Source organism: Octopus bimaculoides, chromosome 1, assembly GCF_046866305.1.
Source record: "Octopus bimaculoides isolate indiv1 chromosome 1, ASM4686630v1, whole genome shotgun sequence".
In the NCBI taxonomy this organism is placed as follows: domain Eukaryota; kingdom Metazoa; phylum Mollusca; class Cephalopoda; order Octopoda; family Octopodidae; genus Octopus; species Octopus bimaculoides.
In genome coordinates, this window is record NC_142928.1 from 137,730,447 (window position 1) to 137,750,446 (window position 20,000).

A 20,000-nucleotide genomic window follows, 5' to 3' on the forward strand; every position below is an offset into this window, starting at 1 on the left:
ATGAAATCTTTCGAGCGAGATCGTTGCCGGTGCCCCTGGGCCGGCTTGCGGGTGACACATGAGGTTTTACGAGCGAGGTCGTTGCCGGTGCCCCCGGGCTGGCTCGTGTGCGGGTGACACATGGGGTCTTTCGAGCGGGATCGTTGCCAGTGCCCCTGGACTGGCTCTTGTGCGGGTGACACATGAGGCTTTTTCGAGCGGGATCGTTTGCCAGTGCCCCCCCCCCGGACTGGCTCATGTGCGGGTGACACATGAAATCTTTCGAGCAGGATCGTTGCCAGTGCCCCTGGACTGGCTCATGTGCGGGCGACACATGATATCTTTCGTGCGAGATCGTTGCCAGTGCCCATGGACTGGCTCTTGTGTGAGTGACACATGAGGTTTTTCGAGCGAGATCGTTGCCGGTGCCCCTGGACTGGCTCTTGTGCGGGTGGCACATAAAAGACACCATTTCGAGCGTGGCCGTTTTCGTGCGGGTGACACGTAAAAGCACCCACTACACTCTCTGAGTGGTTGGCGTTAGGAAGGGCATCCAGCTGTAGAAACTCTGCCAAATTAGATTGGAGCCTGGTGTTGCCATCCGGTTTCACCAGTCCTCAGTCAAATCGTCCAACCCATGCTAGCATGGAAGGCGGACATTAAACGATGATGATGATGATGATATATATATATATGTATATATGTATATATGTATATATATATATATATATATATATATATATATATAAATTGAATTCCATACATATATATAATATATATATATATATATAAATATGTATAGGCCAGGAGTGGTAATGACTTAGCCATGAAGTTTATTAGAGTAGGCATCCCACTTAATATTCAAAAATAAACTTAAACTAATAAATCAAAGAGGGAAGAAGACAAGGTGTGGTTCTCCTTCATGAATGAGCAAGATGTTTGTTGAATTATGAATGACAAGTTCAATGAGGAATGAGCTGTTATAATATACCATTCCATTATATTCTGTTAAAGACTAGAGTATCCAATTTAACCCTTTAGCATTCAGATTCTTTTGTCAAATGTATTGTTTATCTATTCACATTGTTTTGAATTAATCATGCTGTCTCTTGTAGCTTTAAGATTTTAATGATGTGATTTGTTATATTTAGAATGACATTGTATGGTGGGTGTGGCAGGCCAGATCTGACCAGTTTGAACATAAAACATGCAGACTTGGCTGGGGTGTGTGGTAGAAGCTCGCTTTTCAACCACATGGTTTCGGGTTCAGTAAAACTGCGTGGCACTTTGGGCAAGTGTCTTCTACTATAGCCTCTGGCCAACCAAAGCTTTGTGAGTGGATTTGATAGACAAAAACCAAAAGAAACTCGTCATATACATGTGTGTGTGTGTGTAGGCACAGGAGTGGCTGTGTGGTAAGAAGATTGTTTCCCAACCACATGGTTCCAGGTTCAGTCCCACTGCTAGGCACCTTGGGCAAATGTCTTCTACAATAGCCTTAAGCCAACCAAAGCATTGTGAATGGATTTGGTAGATGGAAACTGAAAGAAGCCCATTATATATATGAGTTTTCCAAGCTATCATACATTCATAATCACCATTAGACTTATCCAACCCTTTCTAAATCCTCTGCACTGTCCTCAGATTGACACTCAAACATTCTGGAATGTTTGTATTGGACCTTCCGGCATGAAAGCCAAGCAGTACAGCATGTCATTTCCAAATTTCTGGCAGAGTGAATTGCTTCATAGTCCTTTTTTTCTCACAGACAATGCCCAACTGTCCCTACCATACTGTGTAGTCAACAAAATCAAAAACAAACAACGCGCATGCACAAAATGAAAAATATAAAATGGTGACAATTTATCATCACACCCTATATATATATACAAACGATGATGATGATGATGATATACATATATATATATATATATATATATATATATATGTATGTATGTATATGTATATATATATATATATATATATATATATATATATATATATAATGACATACACACACAGAATTCATTCTGACACTACTAAAATTACTTTACTTTTGTGACAAAGATCAAGAGTAATTGGTTGGAATACAGCCCCTGGGTTATTATCCATATTATTCACTTTTCATGTTTGCCAGATGATGAAAATCTTCCATATGGTGACATTCGTCTGAGTCTCAAGAGACAATACCCACCCAACCTCACCAAAAATCATACAAAATTACACGATAATCATCCAATTGCATTATGTTTGCATTATGTATGGATGTCAGGAGTGGCAATAACCTAAGCATGAAAATTAAATATTTCAACATCCATCCCAATATATATATCTACAAAATTAAGGTCTTACTCATAAATTTAAAGGGAAGGAGAACAAGGTGTGTCTCTCCCTCATGAACAAAAAAGACATTTATGGATGGGAAATGATTATACCTAATGCATAACAGTCACCAAATATTAAAACAAGAATGCTTGGTATAATGGAAAGCGAAAAGAGGAATTGAGGTACTATGGTTCTATTCTAAGAAGCAGAGTATCTCAATTCTACTGCGGTAGTTTCTCAAGAACCACAGGAAGGATTAAGCTTACTCTTTTACTCTTTTACTTGTTTCACTCATTTGACTGCGACCATGCTGGAGCACCGCCTTTAATCGAGAAAATCAACCCTAGGACTTATTCTTTGTAAACCTAGTACTTATTCTATCAGTCTCTTTTTGCCGAACTGCTAAGTTACGGGGACGTAAACACACCAGCATCAGTTGTCAAGCGATGGTGGGGGGACAAACACAGACACACAAACACACATTCATATATATATATATATATATATATATATATATATATATATATATACATATATATGACGGGCTTCTTCCAGTTTCCGTCTAGCAAATCCACTAACAAGGCTTTGGTCGGCCCGAGGCTATAGTAGAAGACACTTGCCCAAGGGGCCATGCAGTGAGACTGAACCCGGAACCATGTAGTTGGTAAGCAAGCTACTTACCACACAGCCTCTCCTGCGCCTTTATCTGTTTGAAAGTGTTGCTACTGTTTATAGTAATCAGTTGTTGAGAATGTAATAGGAATAGAAACTTAGAAATGAACCATTAGAGGAGCCTCTACATCAGGGGTTCTCAACCATTTTTTACCTAAGGACCCCTTTGAATAGTATCTTGTTCTGGTGGATCCCCATAGCTATTTGATGTTTAACTAGTAGTTTTATAGAAACTTCTTTAAAAGTTCCCATTTTGTTTTTCATGAACTATGTAAAATGTTAGAGAAAAAACCTAGCTGTTTCTTGCAATACATACCAATACATACATCATCATCATCATCATCATCATCGTCATTTAACGTCCGCTTTCCATGCTAGCATGGGTTGGACGATTTGACTGAGGACTGGTGAAACCAGATGGCTACACCAGGCTCTAATCTGATTTGGCAGAGTTTCTACAGCTGGATGCCCTTCCTAACACCAACCACTCCGAGAGTGTAGTGGGTGCTTTTATGTGCTACCGGCACGAAGGCCAGTCAGGTGGTACTGGCATCGGCCACGCTTGAAATGGTGTATTTTACGTGCCACCCGCACAAGAGCCAGTCCAGGGGCACTGGCAATGATCTCGCTCGAAAGTCCTTACACATGCCGCAGGCACAAGTATCAGTAAGGTGACGCTGGGCACAGGTGCCATCACGATTTTTCTTTTGCTTGCCCCAACAGGTCTTTGCAAGCTGAGTTTCGTGTCCAATGAAGGAGAGGACGTTGGCATGGGTGCCAGTCGTCGAATTTAATTTGATTTCGATTTCTAATGCAAACATTTTTCAGGGGCCTTTAAAATACTATTGTGGATCCCCAATTTACTATTTTGTTGCATGGACCCTCAAAAATTTCATATGGACCCTGAGGGGCCATATGGACCCCAGTTGAGAAACACTGCTCTACACTATCTCATGACCTGCTAGACAAAGCACCAAAATCTCCCTTATATCATACCCTATAATCTTAAAGCATATAGGATGTATTCACACTTGTCATATCCCATCACACCCAATGATTTTAAAACATATGGGACACATCCAGTCACAACAACAGCAAAAATAAAAAAAAATTATCTCTAACAAAGGCATGGCCTTAAAATTTGAGCGAAGGGCAAATTTGATTATATAGATCTGAGTATTTAAGTGGCCTTTATTTTACCAATACAAAAGGAAGAAATGTAAAGTCAACCATGGCAGGATTTGAATTCATAATGCAAAAAGGTCATAAATAAATGCTGTAATGTATGTTGTAGGATGTTCTATTCATCATCATTGTCGTTGCTGTCATTTAATATCCATTTTCCATGCTGGCACGGGCTGGATGGTTTGAATGAGGTCTGGAGAGCCAGTGGTTGGACCAGGCTCCAATCTGATCTGACAATGTTTCTACAGCTGGACGCCCTTCTTAACACCAACCACTCTGAGAGTGTAGTGGGTACTTTTTATGTGCCACCAGCAGAGGAGCCAGTCAGGCGAACCTGGCATCAACCATGTTCAGATGGTGCTTCTTATGTTCCATCGGCACGGGAACCATTTAGTGGGTACTGGCATTGACCACATTTGGATGGTGCTTTTTACATGCCAAAGGCATGGGAGCCAGTCAGGTGGCCCTGGCATTGATCCCGTTCGGATAGTGCTTTTTACGTGCCACTGACACAGGAGCCAGTCAGGGGGCACTGGCCACAGCTACAATTTTGGTTTTACTTGACTCAACAGGTCTTTGGTTTCAAATATTGGCACAAGGCCACCAAGTTCAGGGAAAGGGCTAGATCGATTACATTGACCTCAGTGTTCAACTGAGACTTTTTTCTATTGACCCTGAAAGGATGAAAGGCAAAGTTGACCCTGGCAGCATTTGAATTCAGAATTTAAAGTCACAAGAAATGCCACTAAATATTTTACCCAGCACAGAAACGGTTCTGAAAGCTTGCTGCCTTACTAATTCAAAATATTGACAACAGGCGCAGGAGTGGCTGTGTGGTAAGTAGCTTGCTTACCAACCACATGGTTCCGGGTTCATTCCCACTGCATGGCACCTTGGGCAAGTGTCTTCTACTACGGCCTTGGGCCGATCAAAGCCTTGTGAATGGATTTGGTAAACAGAAACTGAAAGAAGCCCGTCGTATATATGTATATATATATATATATATATATGTATATGTATATGTGTGTATATCTTTGTGTGTCTGTGTTTGTCCCCACAACATTGCTTGACAACCGATGCTGGTGTGTTTATGTCCCCGTAACTTAGTGGTTTGGCAAAAGAGACCCATAGAATAAGTATTAGGCATCCAAAGAATAAGTCCTGGGGTCGATTTTTTCGACTAAAGGTGGTGCTCCAGTATGGCCGCAGTCAAATGACTGAAACAAGTAAAAGAGTAAAGAGTAACAATATAAATACCAACAATAAGTAAAATAAATATTTGGCAGAGTGGTCAGAGTGTAGGACAAAATATCTTAAAGTGTTCTTTAATGGTGTCAGTGCAGCAAGTTCAAATCTCTCTGTTTTATTCGTTTCAGTCATTTGACTGTGGCTATGTTGGAGCACTGGCTTTAGTTGAGCAAATCAACTCCAGGACTTATTCTTTGTAAGCCTAGTACTTATTCAATTGGTCTTTTATGCCGAAACACTAAGTTACGAGGAGGTAAACACACCAGCATTGGTTGTCAAGTGATGGTGAGGGGACAAACACAGACACAAACATATACACGCACATGCATCATATATATATATATATATATATATATATATATATATACGACGGGCTTCTTTCAGTTTCCGTCTACCAAATTCACTCACAAGGCTTGGGTCAGCCCAAGGCTATACCAGAAGACACTTACCACACAGCCACTCCTGTGCCTATGGTTAAATTTACCCATCACCATCATCATCATTTTTAACGTCCTCTTATCCATGCTTCCAGTAGGTCAGACAGAGGTTATTAAGCAGATTTTCTAAAGTCAGGTACCCTTCCTATCACCAACCCTGACCTGATTTCTAAGTACAATAATATTTCCCCTTGTTTAGATATGTTTTCATGGAATATTGGAAATGAAGGGCATTCATTTACAACAACCACATAATGTCAAGACAAGGAGACACAAACATACACATACACACACACAGACACATGCACACACACACACACATGTATGTATAAGACTGCTATTTCAGCATCTGTCAACCAAATTCACTCACCAGGCTTTGGTCAGCTCAAGGCTGTAGTAGAAGATTCTTGTCCAAGGTGTTGTGCAGTGGGACTGAACCCAAAACCATATGGTTTGGAAGCAAACTTCTTAACCGCACTCACACTTCTTCACTAGGGTTCATCTTGCTCCAGCTGGAAGAGCCCCTCCCAATACACAGCCCGGTACCATCTATTTGGTCTTGGGTCCAGTTCTACTGCATCTTCTACAGATTTGGTCTTGGGTCCAGTTCTACTGCATCTTCTATAGAATTGTTAGTATCATTGAAGGGATGAAAGGGATGAAAGGCAAAGTCGACCTCAGGAGACAACATGAAGAGAGGAGGAGACATCGTCATCAACCCCTGCAGCTGTTGTATGGTGTCACTTTCAGTGCCCTCAGTGCCACAATACTTGCCTATCTTGCATTGGTGTTGTCAGCCATGTCTGTTCCCATGAGAAACAATGTTCTGGGGGTGGAGGAGGATGAATGTCATAGATCAATGTTGTCATCACCTTCAAGGGACCATGGTATTGTTGGCACTCCATTGCTTACAACGTCGAGGGTTCCAGTTGATCTGATCAACAGAACAGCCTGCTCGTGAAATTAACGTGCAAGTGGCTGAGCACTCCACAGATACGAGTATGCTTAACGTAGTTCTCGGGGAGATTCAGCGTGACACAGTGTGACAAGGCTGACCCTTTGAATTGCAGGCACAACAGAAACAGGAAGTAAGAGTGAGAGGAAGTTGTGATGGAAGAGTACAGCAGGGTTCGCCATCATCCCCTGCTGGAGCCTTATGGAGCTTTAGGTGTTTTCGCTCAATAAATACTCACAACGCCTGGTCTGGGAATCGAAACCGCGATCCTATGACCGCGAGTCCGCTGCCCTAACCACTGGGCCATTGCGCCTCCACAAGCCATGGTAAATAAGCAAGCAAAGCACGAATATCAATAAAAGATTTTTGTCCTGCATGTTATATCGGAAAAATATTTATGATAATAGTTGTTTTATTGAACCCACAAAATACTTTTGCTTTTTATGAAACTGAACAACAGAAAATAAATGTGCAATTAACAGACGCTAATATTTTATGGAGTTTATTATGTTAATGGTAGAAAACAAGTCTCTCTTGAAAAGAATATTTTTTTCATGTTTATTTACTTTGTATTATGAATTTTTATTCAAAAATTTCATAATAAAATAAATTTAATTCAAAACAATTGATATTTAAAATTTTATTATTTGATAAATTTTACAAATTTTATTTTTTATTAAAGGTTTTTAATTTTTTCAAAGGTGACCTGTTGCTGTTAAAACATTTATAACAGGATTGAAGTATTTTATTTTATTTACTAATAATGTCAAGAGGGCCATAGTAAAATTAAAGATTCCAGAGTGGTGTGGGGGATGAGCTAAAAACATGATTAAGAACCATTAAGCATTTGTTCATATCGTATTGGAAGGATTTTGTTTCTACAGACGATATATTTACATGCCTCAGTTCACCTCAAAAAAGAGTAATTACCAAGAGTAATTTGGAAATGACATTCTGTGTAGCTTATTCATCTTTTATTTTTTTTATTTTTTGACTTGTAAGGTTTAGCGCAATGCTTCACAGTAATTTTTTTGTCTATGGACCCCTTTGATTACTATTTCATTTAGTAGACCTACTTAGCCATTTCATGCTTAAAAACTAGTTTTATAGATATGTCTTTCAAAATTCCTATTTTGTTATTCACACATTAATTTGTGTAGGTTGAACTATGTAAGATGTTAGAGAAAGAAACCTAGCTGTTTCAAGTGATAAATTCATCTAAAGCAAAATTTTTTCATGGATCTTTAAAATACTACCGTAGATCTCCAATTTACTATATTGCTTGCTTGGACTCCCTTTGATTACTATTTCATTTGGTGGGGCCTTATTCAATGCATTAACTTGTCTGTGTTCAACTATGTAAGACATTAGAGAAAGAAACCTAGCTGTTTCAAGCGATAATTCTATCTAAAACAAAATTTTTTCATTGCTCCTTAAAATACTACCATAGATTTCCAATTTACTATATTGTTTGCTTGGACCCCCTTTGATTACGATTTCATTTGGTGAACCCCCATAGTGATTTGATGTTTAAAAACTAGTTTTATAGATACTTCTTTCAAAATTCCTATTTTGTTATTCACATGTTAACTTGTGTAGGTTCAACTAGGTAAGACATCAGCAAAAGAAACCTGTCTGTTTGCTGCAATCTTTTATCTCTTACTTACTTATTTCAGTCATTTGACTGTAGGCATGCTGGGACACCACCTTGAAGAATTTTTAGTAGAATGTATTGACTTCAGTACTTGTTGTTTTAAAGCTTAGTACTTAATCTATCAGTCTCTTTTACTGAACTGCTAGGTTACAGGGTTGTAAACATACCAACACTGGTTGTCAAGTGATGGTCGTAAGGAGACAACAAACACATAGACAAAGACACACACACACACACATACACATACATATATACATATATAGGATGGGCTTCTTTCAGTTTCTGTCTACCAAATCTATTTACAAAGCTTTAGTTAGCCTGAGACTATAGAAGACACTTGCCCAAAGTGCCATGCAGTGGGACTGAATCCTGAACCATGTGGTTGGGAAGCAAGCTTCTTACCACACAGACACACCTGTGCCTTAAATCAAAACTTTGCATGGACATTTAAAATACTACTGTTTACTACGTTTCAAGTGTGGACCCCCCCAAAATTTTATATGGACCTCCAGGGGTCATATAAATCCCATCTGAGAACCACTGGTTTAGAGGGAAGAGGTTATACGCATGACCTCGATTAATTACCTATGACCTTAATTATACCTATGACCTTGGCAATATTTCCAAGGCTGGTGAGATTGATGCTGCTAATGTTCCTCTTGAACCTTCAAAAGTCAACAGCTATAGGAAACACATAAAAATAGCAGGAATTCTAGGGAACTAACATTCTAAAAAGGAAGAACTGAGCAAAGTGATTAGGGAAGGGCCTTGGGGTGGAGTTGGACACAGCAAGGATGATGGGAAGAAGAGACACAATAGGGACATGTGTATCTGGGTAGAGAGGTATGAGTTCAGCCAAAATTTGTTGAGGCAAATTTTCTGTGGCCAGATGATCTTCCTTTACCAACTCTTACCTGTTCACACTGTAAAGTGGCTGACATTTGGAAGGGCATCCCTCTGTGAAAACCATGCCAAAACTGACCTCACCTGTGCTGGTGCCACATAAAAAGCACTCAGCCCACTCTGCAGAGTGGTTGGTGCTAGGAAAGGCATCTAGCCATAAAAAAAAACATGCTAAAATAGACACAGAAGTATGGTGCAGCCTTCTGCTTAGTCAGCTCTTGTCAAACCATCCAACACATGCCAGTATGATGGAAGGAGGTCATTAAATGATGATGATGATGATATATATATATATGTGTGTGTGTGTGTGTGTAACTTATTGATAGAAAGGACAACAAAAGAAAGAGACTTCGGTATTATGTAAATAGAGGAATTTATCTGTAAAAATATGTGACACTTATTTGATAGCCATGATGGCCGGATAACTGAAGAGATGTTGGCATGGGTTCCCACCCTGGCATCCAAAACTCAGAGTTTTATCATGGCTACCGAATAAGTGTCACATATTTTTACATAGATATATGTATGTATGTATATATATATATATATATATATATATATATATATATATAATCAAGAATAAAACCTTTATGAGATTTTATCAAGTAGCCAGCATGTAATAAAACCATATAGGTAACAATTAATACTAAATATATAATTATATAAATACTAGCTGGCCCTGTACTGTCAAAAATGACAGCTAATTGTAGTATTTTACATATAAAAAAGGTACGAAACTAAGTTTTTAGTTTAATAATTCTTTTATTCCCAAATTTATAATATGCCTTTCAACTGCAGTCGTTTTTATATTCTTGATACACTCAAGCAATAATTATTTTCTCTAATGAGTTTGTATAGGTATATGTTTGTGTAGATGTGTGTGATTGTAATAATTATTAATAACAAAACAGATAGAATATGGAGGGTAAATCAAATTAATACACTTGTAAATGTTATCTAGTGGTTGTCTTTTGAGATGTGACATGAACCATCGTTTGTTACTGAAAGAACACTGGTTCACACATACATTCACATACTTCCCTTGTACATGCACACACATACATACATATACTCACACAGCTTTGAAATGCTGTTTGACTTTTCTTTTCAGCATTGAATGTTCACCATCCCCCTTCCACTGCACACCTACACACACACACAAACATTCACATACCTCCCTTTTACATACACACACGTATACTCACACAGAGTTGAAACGCTGTTTGATTTTTTTTTCACCGTAGAATTTCCATCATCCCACTACCAGTTTGTCATCACCCCTTCCTTTCTCATTCATATGATGTGATGGAAAAAAAAACACAAGAATATTATTATAGTAGACAATTATAGTAAGGGCACAAATGAGTAGTGCTACATGCTAGAAAGAGATGCCAAATGACTCCAAGGATGACAATATTTACCCAATTGGCAATGTGGTAAATAATGTAGTTCATAGAGCCTTTGGCATCTATTTCTAGCATGTGGCACTACCCATTGGTGCCCTTATAATAATTATGTTTATATAATTATATATTTTGTATATTATATATATATATATGTATATATGTGTGTATCTTTGTTGCACATGCACACATACACCACCACCACCACCACCGCTACTGTTTCACAGCTGGTGTTGGGTTGTTTACTTTCTCTAACCTAGCAATTTGGCAAAAGAGACTGATAGAATAAGTATCAATTTTTGTCTTTTATAAATGAGTCCTGGGGATAGTTAGCAGGAATGGTTGTGTGCTAAGTAGCTTACTTGCCAATCACATGATTCCGGGTTCAGTCCTACTGTGTGACACTTTCGACAAGTGTCTTCTACTGTAGCCTTGGGCTGACCAAAGCCTTGTGAGTGGATTTGATAGACGGGAACTGAAAGAAGCCCGTCATATATATATATATATATATATATATATATATATATATAAATATGTACGTGCATGTGTATATGTTTGTGTCTGTGTTTGTCTCCCCTACATCGCTTGACAACCGATCCTGGTGTGTTTACGTCCCCATAACTTAGCAGTTTGGTAAAAGGAACCGATAGAATAAGTACTAGGCTGACAAAGAATAAGTCTTGGGGTCGATTTGCTCGAGTAAAGGCGGTGCCCCAACATGGCTACAGTCAAATGACTGAAACAAGTAAAAGAAGAAAAGAATAAACCCTTCAGAGTAGTGCTCCAGCATGGCCACATTTCAATGACAAATAAAATATAAAAGATAAAAGATATACATTTAAGACACAGGAACCAATGACAACTTAAATTGTAGGCACACTAGGTAGTTGCCTGGGGGCCCTACAGGCAAAAGACCCAATTCAAATCTACACTATAAGTACAAGTAATTTTACTTTATCCAGGGGCCTATGATGCTGTTAAAACAGCCCTAGGTGGAATCTATGAATTCCTCTCTTAAGTAAAGTGATTAATTACCACTGGATGATTTAGTTATGACACGGAATAAAACTCTTACTCTACTCTTTTACTTGTTTCAGTCATTTGACTGTGGCCATGCTGGAGCACCACCTTTAGTCGAGCAAATCGACCTCAGGACTTATTCTTTTTAAACCTAGTACTTATTCTATCAGTCTCTTTTGCTGAACCGCTAAGTTATGGGGACGTAAACACACCACCATCGGTTGTCGAGCGATGTTGGGGGAACAAACACAGATACACAAACACACACACACACACACACACACACACATATATATATATATATATATATATATACACATATATACGACAGGCTTCTTTCAGTTTCCGTCTACCAAATCCACTCACAAGGCTTTGGTTGGCCTGAGGCTATAGTAGAAGACACTTGCCGAAGGTGCCAAGCAGTGAGACTGAACCCGGAACCATGTGGTTGGTAAGCAAGCTACTTACCACACAGCCACTCCTGCATGAATTATTCTACATAATATTGTAGGGTGGGTAATAAATTTGACCATTTCTAATTTTTTTCCTGTTTTTCTTTCTTTTTTTTTTAATTCTTTAATATTGAATACATTGTTGATTAACTAAAAAAAAAAAATTATTGATTTTTTTTAGCAATTTTTTAGCAGCCAATTTCATACTAAAGATTTCAATAAGCTATTTGCATATGAATTAGTACATAATTGAAATGAATAAAATTGCCATTGAATATTTGCAATACAGTAGCTAAGTTGAATTCCACCCCCACCCCACCCCATAAAGATGATATAGGTGTAAGGATGGCTATGTGACTGTTAGAAGTTCAGTTCATTTTGTAGCCATATGGTTTTTGGCTCAATCCTTCTGCACCACACCTTGAGCAAGTGACTTCTATCCTGGATCAACCAGTGCCTTGTGAGTGCATGTTCTTATTTTGCTTGCTACTGTTTGAGTAATATGGTGTTAAAGTTGACAATATTGACATAATGACCAATTTCTCAAATCTGTTGAACATAAAATCCTGTATCTGAAAAATAGGTGTGGGTTGGCAACAGGAAGAGTATCGTTATCATCATCATCATCATCATCATTTAACGTCTGCTTTCCATGCTGGCATGGGTTAGATGGTTTGACTGAAACTGGTAAGCTGGAAGGCTGCACCAGGTTCCAAACTGATTTGGCATGGTTTCTATGGCTGGATGCCCTTCCTAATGCCAACTACCTTAAGGGTGTAATGGGTGCTGTTTATGTCACACTGGCATGAGTGCCAATTATGAGGCTCTAGCATTGGCCACAACAATGATTTCACTTGGCTGGATGGGTCTTCTCAAGTATGGCATACTGCCAAAGATCTTGGTCACTTACCATTGCCTGTATGAGGCCTAACGTTTGAAGGGTGCTTTTTACATGCCACAAGCATGGGTGACAGTTATGTGACACCAGCATCAGCCATGACTATGATTTCACTTGGCTTTATAGGTTTCTCAAACACGGCATGGTATCCAGTCATAAAATCCTGCCTTAGAATTAATTCTCCTCCAAACCATGCTAACATGGAAAACAGGACACCAAATGACCAATTAAACAAATCAACAATAATGAATTCTAACTCACATGTAATATACTAAAAAAGACAAACAAACAAACAAACAAAACAAGGTAAATTTGTTCTTCCAATTTCATGTTACTGAAACATGATCTAATAGTAATTTGGTCCTTTAGCATTCAAATTACTCAGTCAAATGTAATGCTTATTCGTTCACATTAGTTTGAAGTAATCATGGTCCTAATGTTTCTGCCTTTTAAAAATAGTAATAATAATAATGATGATAATAACAACGATGATGATGATGATATTAATAAAGCAATGACAAATGACCAAGAACTTTGGGAATATTCCATGCATGAGAAGAAGACCCATCAAGCCAAGTGAAATCATAGTTGTGGCAGATACTAGTGTCATGCAACTGACACCCATGCCAGTGGCATCTAAGAACACCCATTACACTCCTGGAGTGGTTGGTGCTAGGAAGGGCATCCAGCTGTAGAAACCATGCCAAATCAGACTGGAGTCTGGTGCAGCTTACCAGCCCCGGTCAAATCATCCAACTCATGCCAACATGGACAATGGATAATGATGATGACGATGATGATGAAATTTTCACAGCAGACAATGTAATTTACACAAATAGAAGACCATATTTACAAAAAGAGCATCATTTAAAAAGACGCCATTATTTACCAAAACTCCAATACCTACGAAAGGAACATTATTAACATTTCTTACAGAGACGACTATATTTACTGGAAAAAAGAAAAATCAATATTTACTGGATACACATTATTTACCTGAATGAACACAGTTTACTATAATATAAATGATATCACACAAGTGCTGGCATGGCTGTGACCTCAAGAAGCTTGCTTTGCAACCACATGGATTTGGGTTCAGTCCCACATTGCAGCATCTTTAGCCAGTGTCTTCTATTATAGCTCTGAGATGACCAATGTCATGTGAGTGAATTTGGTAGACAGAAACTGTGCAGAAGGTAATCATACATATGAAAAATAAAATGGAGATTGGACAGTTAATAATCGTTTATTATTAACAAATTAATCATCATCCCATACAGCCATTTCAATTAATAATACTCAGTAAATATTAAGTAAATATTAAGTTTATATGACCTGAGAATGTTTATGGATTCATTATAGCAGAATGAATCCATAAACACATATAAAACATCCAAGGCTATATTTTTTTCCTTCTGAAGATATTATGCTTAGCTCAAATAAATTTAATTATTTACTTGATATTTAGTGCATATTAATTGAAACAGCTGTAAGGGATGATGATTAATTTGCTGTTAAAAATAAACAATTATTAAATTCCCAATCTCCATTTTGTTTTCCTTCTTTTATATGTTAGCATGTGATTTGAAGAAGATTTAGTTGATATTTTTAAAAGGTCAGGCAACAAAGTACAAGCTCCCCTTTTGACTTGCTGGAAGTGTTCAGCTTCTTCCTTTCATATTCTGATCTCAGACAGACTGTTAGGAAAAATTAATTAAAGTTGATTGAGTAATTATTCTTCAAGGAAGCAGAAAAGAATCAACAGAGCTCTTGCATCTATCAAATTCAACAATCACCATTGCGCCTCAGGATTATTTTTTGTTTTTATTTTCCAGTTATTGTTTTTCTCTACAATTTCTATATACAATTTAGCATGGGAGTAATGGTTGATTTGTTGAAGCAATTATTTTTACAGCTGGATGACCTGACAACAGCAAATCACTCATCTGTGTAATTGGAATAAGATCTGCTATTTCACAGAGGTATGAAAATACGTGTCATGTACCTTGTAGAAGGGAACAGAATGAAAATTAGAATATACATATTAACTGGCTAAAATAATATGACAGCATATGATATGCAAAATAAATTCTGTGACTATACTAAACGAACTATTTTTGCTGAGTAAGTGGAAGAAAAATGCAACTAGTTTTGTTTGGTTTTTATCAGCACAAAGGAATGTTTATTTCCTTCACTCAACACAGAGAAAGAGAGAGGAGGGCGAGTAGTAAGGGCGAGATAGATAGTAGCATGCATAGGTCTATTTCCATAGTGAAGGTAAATATGATGAGTTCATAAATTTTAAATTTATTAGCAACTTACCCATGGCTCCGGGTTCAGTCCCACTGCGTGGCACCTTGGGCAAGTGTCTTCAACTATAGCCTCGGGCTGACCAAAGCCTTGTGAGTGGATTTGGTAGACGGAAACTGAAAGAAGCCCATCGTATATATGTATATGTATATATATATATATATATATATAGGTGTGTGTGTTTGTGTGTCTGTGTTTGTCCCCCCAACATCGCTTGACAACCGATGCTGGTGTATTTATGTCCCCATGACTTAGTGGTTCAGCAAAAGAGACCGATAGAATAAGTACTAGGCTTACAAAGAATAAGTCCTGGGGTCGGTTTGCTCGACTAAAAGGCGGTGCTCCAGCATGGCCGCAGTCAAATGACTGAAGCAAGTAAAAGAGTAAAAGAGTAAAGAGTAATATATATATATATTTATTAGGAACTTACCCATATATATATATATATATATATATATATATATATATATATAGCGATGCATTGCTTTATAACCCCACCAAAACATTTTGCTGGTCATCCAGATGCATAATCTACTCACACACCATCTTATTGTTCCTAACACAGTGGTTCTCAGCCTTTCTTTTTATGTATGGGCCCTTTAGATTACTATTTTATTCTAGTGGTTGCCCATAGCTATTCATTGTTTAATAACTAGTTTTATAGACATCTTTCAAAATTCCTATTTTGTTTATCATGCATTCACTTGTGTAGGCTGAACTATGTAAAACATCAGAGACAGAAACCTAACTATTTCTTGCAATAAATACATCTAAAGCAAAAATTTTCATGGATCCATAAAATACTATTTTGGAGTCAATTTACTATTCTGCTTGTGTGCCCCCCCACCCCAAGGGATCATATGGATGCCAAGGGATCATGTGGACCCCAGTTTAAAAACACTGTCCTAAGGCCATGTAATTTCAGCTTATGTTCCCACATTCAGGTTGATGGCTTACCCCAATTTTTATCAACACTACTCCACATTTAATTTATGGTTGTGGGGTCCTGGATCCCACACCATTTTTTCCCATTTCCTTTTACCCTACTCTTACCAAACTTGTACCTCTTGGGTATTTAGATATGGTGACTGCATGTTTGTGAGTTGTATGTCTTGTCTGTCAGATTGATAATGCATACTATGTTTATAGTGTAATATCATACATTACTGAACACTGAAACATGTGTAACTGATGAAATAAATGAATACCAAGTTCAAGTACATTTTCCTTTCTCTCATTATCAATGTACTCATTATATTATTTTATATCCCTCTATAGACTGCACAGCACCCTGTGTGATCATGCAGTGGTAGAAGCTCAATGTGATAAACAATAAGGGCTGAAACCTGAATAGTAAAATTGTTGTGCTCTGTGTTATCTGTTTGCTTGTTTGTATGTACGTATATATGTATGTATGTATGGATGGACAGATGAAATAGTTACTTTGAAGCATTGTGTAGAACATATTGTATAAAGGATCATGGGTAAGGTCAGAACAATGCGAAGTAAAAGCAAGGCAAATCACAAGAAAACAAATATATGAATTTATTGTAGACTTACCTTGCATTCAATATTTTGGGGTTATGACCCCATCCTCAAGAAATTAACAAATGTTAATTTCTTGAGGACTAATGTACAGTGTACTGTTCCATGATGGCAAAATCAATAAAAAATGTGAGAGATAAATATTATTTAATAAACACAGTATATATATTTTTATTGTCTGAGGATTGCATGAAGGCACTAGATGTGTTATAAAATGCTGTCTGTGTTTTTATCGCATGAAACTATCAGTAGCTCATAAAAAAATACAGATTTTATTAATATATATATATATACATAATCCATTTGTTAATCTGTCTATTTTAAAGATTTTTTTATCTACATCATTAATAATTTTTCATTTAAGAAAATATTTTTTAAATACTGCAACAGCTTTAACATTTTATATATATCTTCTTGGAAAAACATGTGAATTTCAGAATTGATATCATGAAAGACAAATTCAATATATTTCAATTTATTTTCTCATCTCTTACAACATGATGAAATCAACTTAAAACCTACTAAAAATAGTAGCATATTTGATAAATATGTAAATATTTTCTTCCATTTGTTCATAATCAAATTTCTGTTTCTCAATATATGTATGTAAATATATATATATATATATATATATATATATATATATGGGTGACACGTAAAAGCACCCACTACACTCTCTGAGTGGTTGGCGTTAGGAAGGGCATCCAGCTGTAGAAACTCTGCCAAATTAGACTGGAGCCTGGTGTTGCCATCCGGTTTCACCAGTCCTCAGTCAAATCGTCCAACCCATGCTAGCATGGAAAGCGGACGTTAAACGATGATGATGATGATGATGATGATATATATATATATATATATATATATATATATATATATATATATATATATATATATATATGCATATATCCATACATATATGTACATACCTACATCTACATGTATACATACATGCATATATGGGTACAGGACATCACAAAAAATGTTAAACACAATGAGAAACGAAAACATAAAAACGAAAACAGAAAACGAACTTTTTTCGAACAACGAAAAACAAACAAACAGAGAAACGAGACATGCAACATAAAGAGTATAACCCTTCTTCAGTTGTCCCTGCTCCATCTACTCTGTGTTTCGAAGACAAGGACAATACGCAACTTTGTTGGAACAGTTCTTCCCGCAAAGCAAATTAAATAAAATTTGGAATGTTTTGCAGAGGGTGAAAGTGTTAACAAGAACAGGACAGTGAGAACAAGATGGTAAGAACAAGACAGAACAGTGAAAACAAACGGTAAGGGCTGTTAGGCCAACACGATAGAAAAATTATTATTTTGAACACGAAGTTAGATGTGAATGAGAGACAAAAAAATTCATGTCTTCTCTATAGGAAGGCAGGAAGTAGAAAGAAAGAATCCCTTTCGTCACGTGTCAGCGACAAGAGGGTCAAGGAGGAGGAGTGAGAGAGAGGGAACGGTGAAAGGAAGAGAAGAATAGGGATGGGTTGGGAGAGAAAAACAGAAAGGATGAAGAACAAGAGAGATAGACAGGGAAGTGATAGTAATAGTAGTAGAGTGCGCTGTAGAAATTATTATACACATATAAATACATATATATATGTGTGTGTGTGTATATATATATATATATATATATATATATACACACATATAAAGCTACACCAATGCCAGAACGGGCTGCCACTGCACAGTACCAAAGATCCCAGCAATGCTATCATGCTTCAGGACCAGTTACTGCAACAGCCTGGGTTTCAGGGGCCCACAGCTTTTTAATATTCTCCCAACAGAGCTTTTTAATATTCTCCCAAAGAGCCTGCAGAACCTGCACAAAGTGGATGTAGGCATTTTCAAATCAAGGCTGGACCTCATCCTGTTGAGATTCCCAGATGAACCTACCTCACGGCAAGTGATGCAAATAAGGTTAGCTACATCAAATTCCATTTTTCACCAAGTGCCACATATTAAAAACAGTGTAGCAAAATGGCGGTGATCCAACATGGCCACAGCTCTAAGCTGAAACTACGAAAACACACACACACAGACACACACACACACAGACACACACACACACAGACACACAGACACACACAGCGTTCAATATCTCATCGCGTTTGGCCCTACGGCTTTTAATGTTGTTTTCACTGTCAAATTTTTCCTGTCTTGGTTTGTGTTTGCTACCTTGGAATCCTCTGTTTAATAGGTTAATCCACTATTCAGGAAGAGCTATTCTAAGAGCGTGTTCTGCCGCATCTTCGAAATGCCTAGTTTAGAATAGAGGCAGCTGATGAAGGAAAAATTCCATAAGTGGCTCGTCTGTTTTCCTATGTGTTCGTTCTGTTGTCTGTAAACAAAGTCCGTTTTTGTGCTTTATGTTCCCGTTCCTTTTTCTTACATACATAGATTATATATATATATATATATATATATATATATATATATATATATATATATATATATATATATATATATGTTCGTGTGTGTGTATATATATATATGTGTGTGTGTGTGTGTGTGTGTATACACATACACACATAGATTATATACATATATGTATGTATATATCGACAATATTAAAATTAAAGATTATACACACACACACACACACACATATACATACCTGTATACTCGCACTTGTATACATACACACATACACATATACACACACACACATACAGATAAATAGAAGCACACACATATGGTAAGAAGGGCATCTGGCAGTTGAAACCATGCCAAAACAGACATTGGTGCTTGGTGCAGTTCTCAGGCTCACCATTTCCTGTGAAATTGTCCAGACCATGCCACTTTGTTGAGAGGGTGTTAATGATAATGATGATGATGATGTGCATATATATGTGTGTGTGTGTATAAATATTTATAATTATATTTGGGGATGGTCATATTTTTGCCAACTGAATAAATAAATATATATATATATAAGTAATAGTTATATATTTAAATGTATAAATTACATATGCCTTTATCAACCTTTCTATTTATGTACAT

The 20,000-nt window shown here is 37.2% G+C and overlaps 1 long non-coding RNA gene across 1 annotated transcript in view; it reads right to left on the reverse strand.

Annotated features, from left to right (window-relative positions):
- LOC128248871 (uncharacterized) overlaps window positions 1-17,358 on the reverse strand; it is a 45,412-nt gene extending 28,054 nt beyond the window's left edge. The window contains exon 1 of the long non-coding RNA XR_008265000.2: window positions 17,002-17,358. This is a non-coding gene — a long non-coding RNA (uncharacterized LOC128248871). The remainder of the gene's footprint in view (window positions 1-17,001) is intronic.
- Between the last annotated feature and the right edge of the window lie 2,642 nt (window positions 17,359-20,000).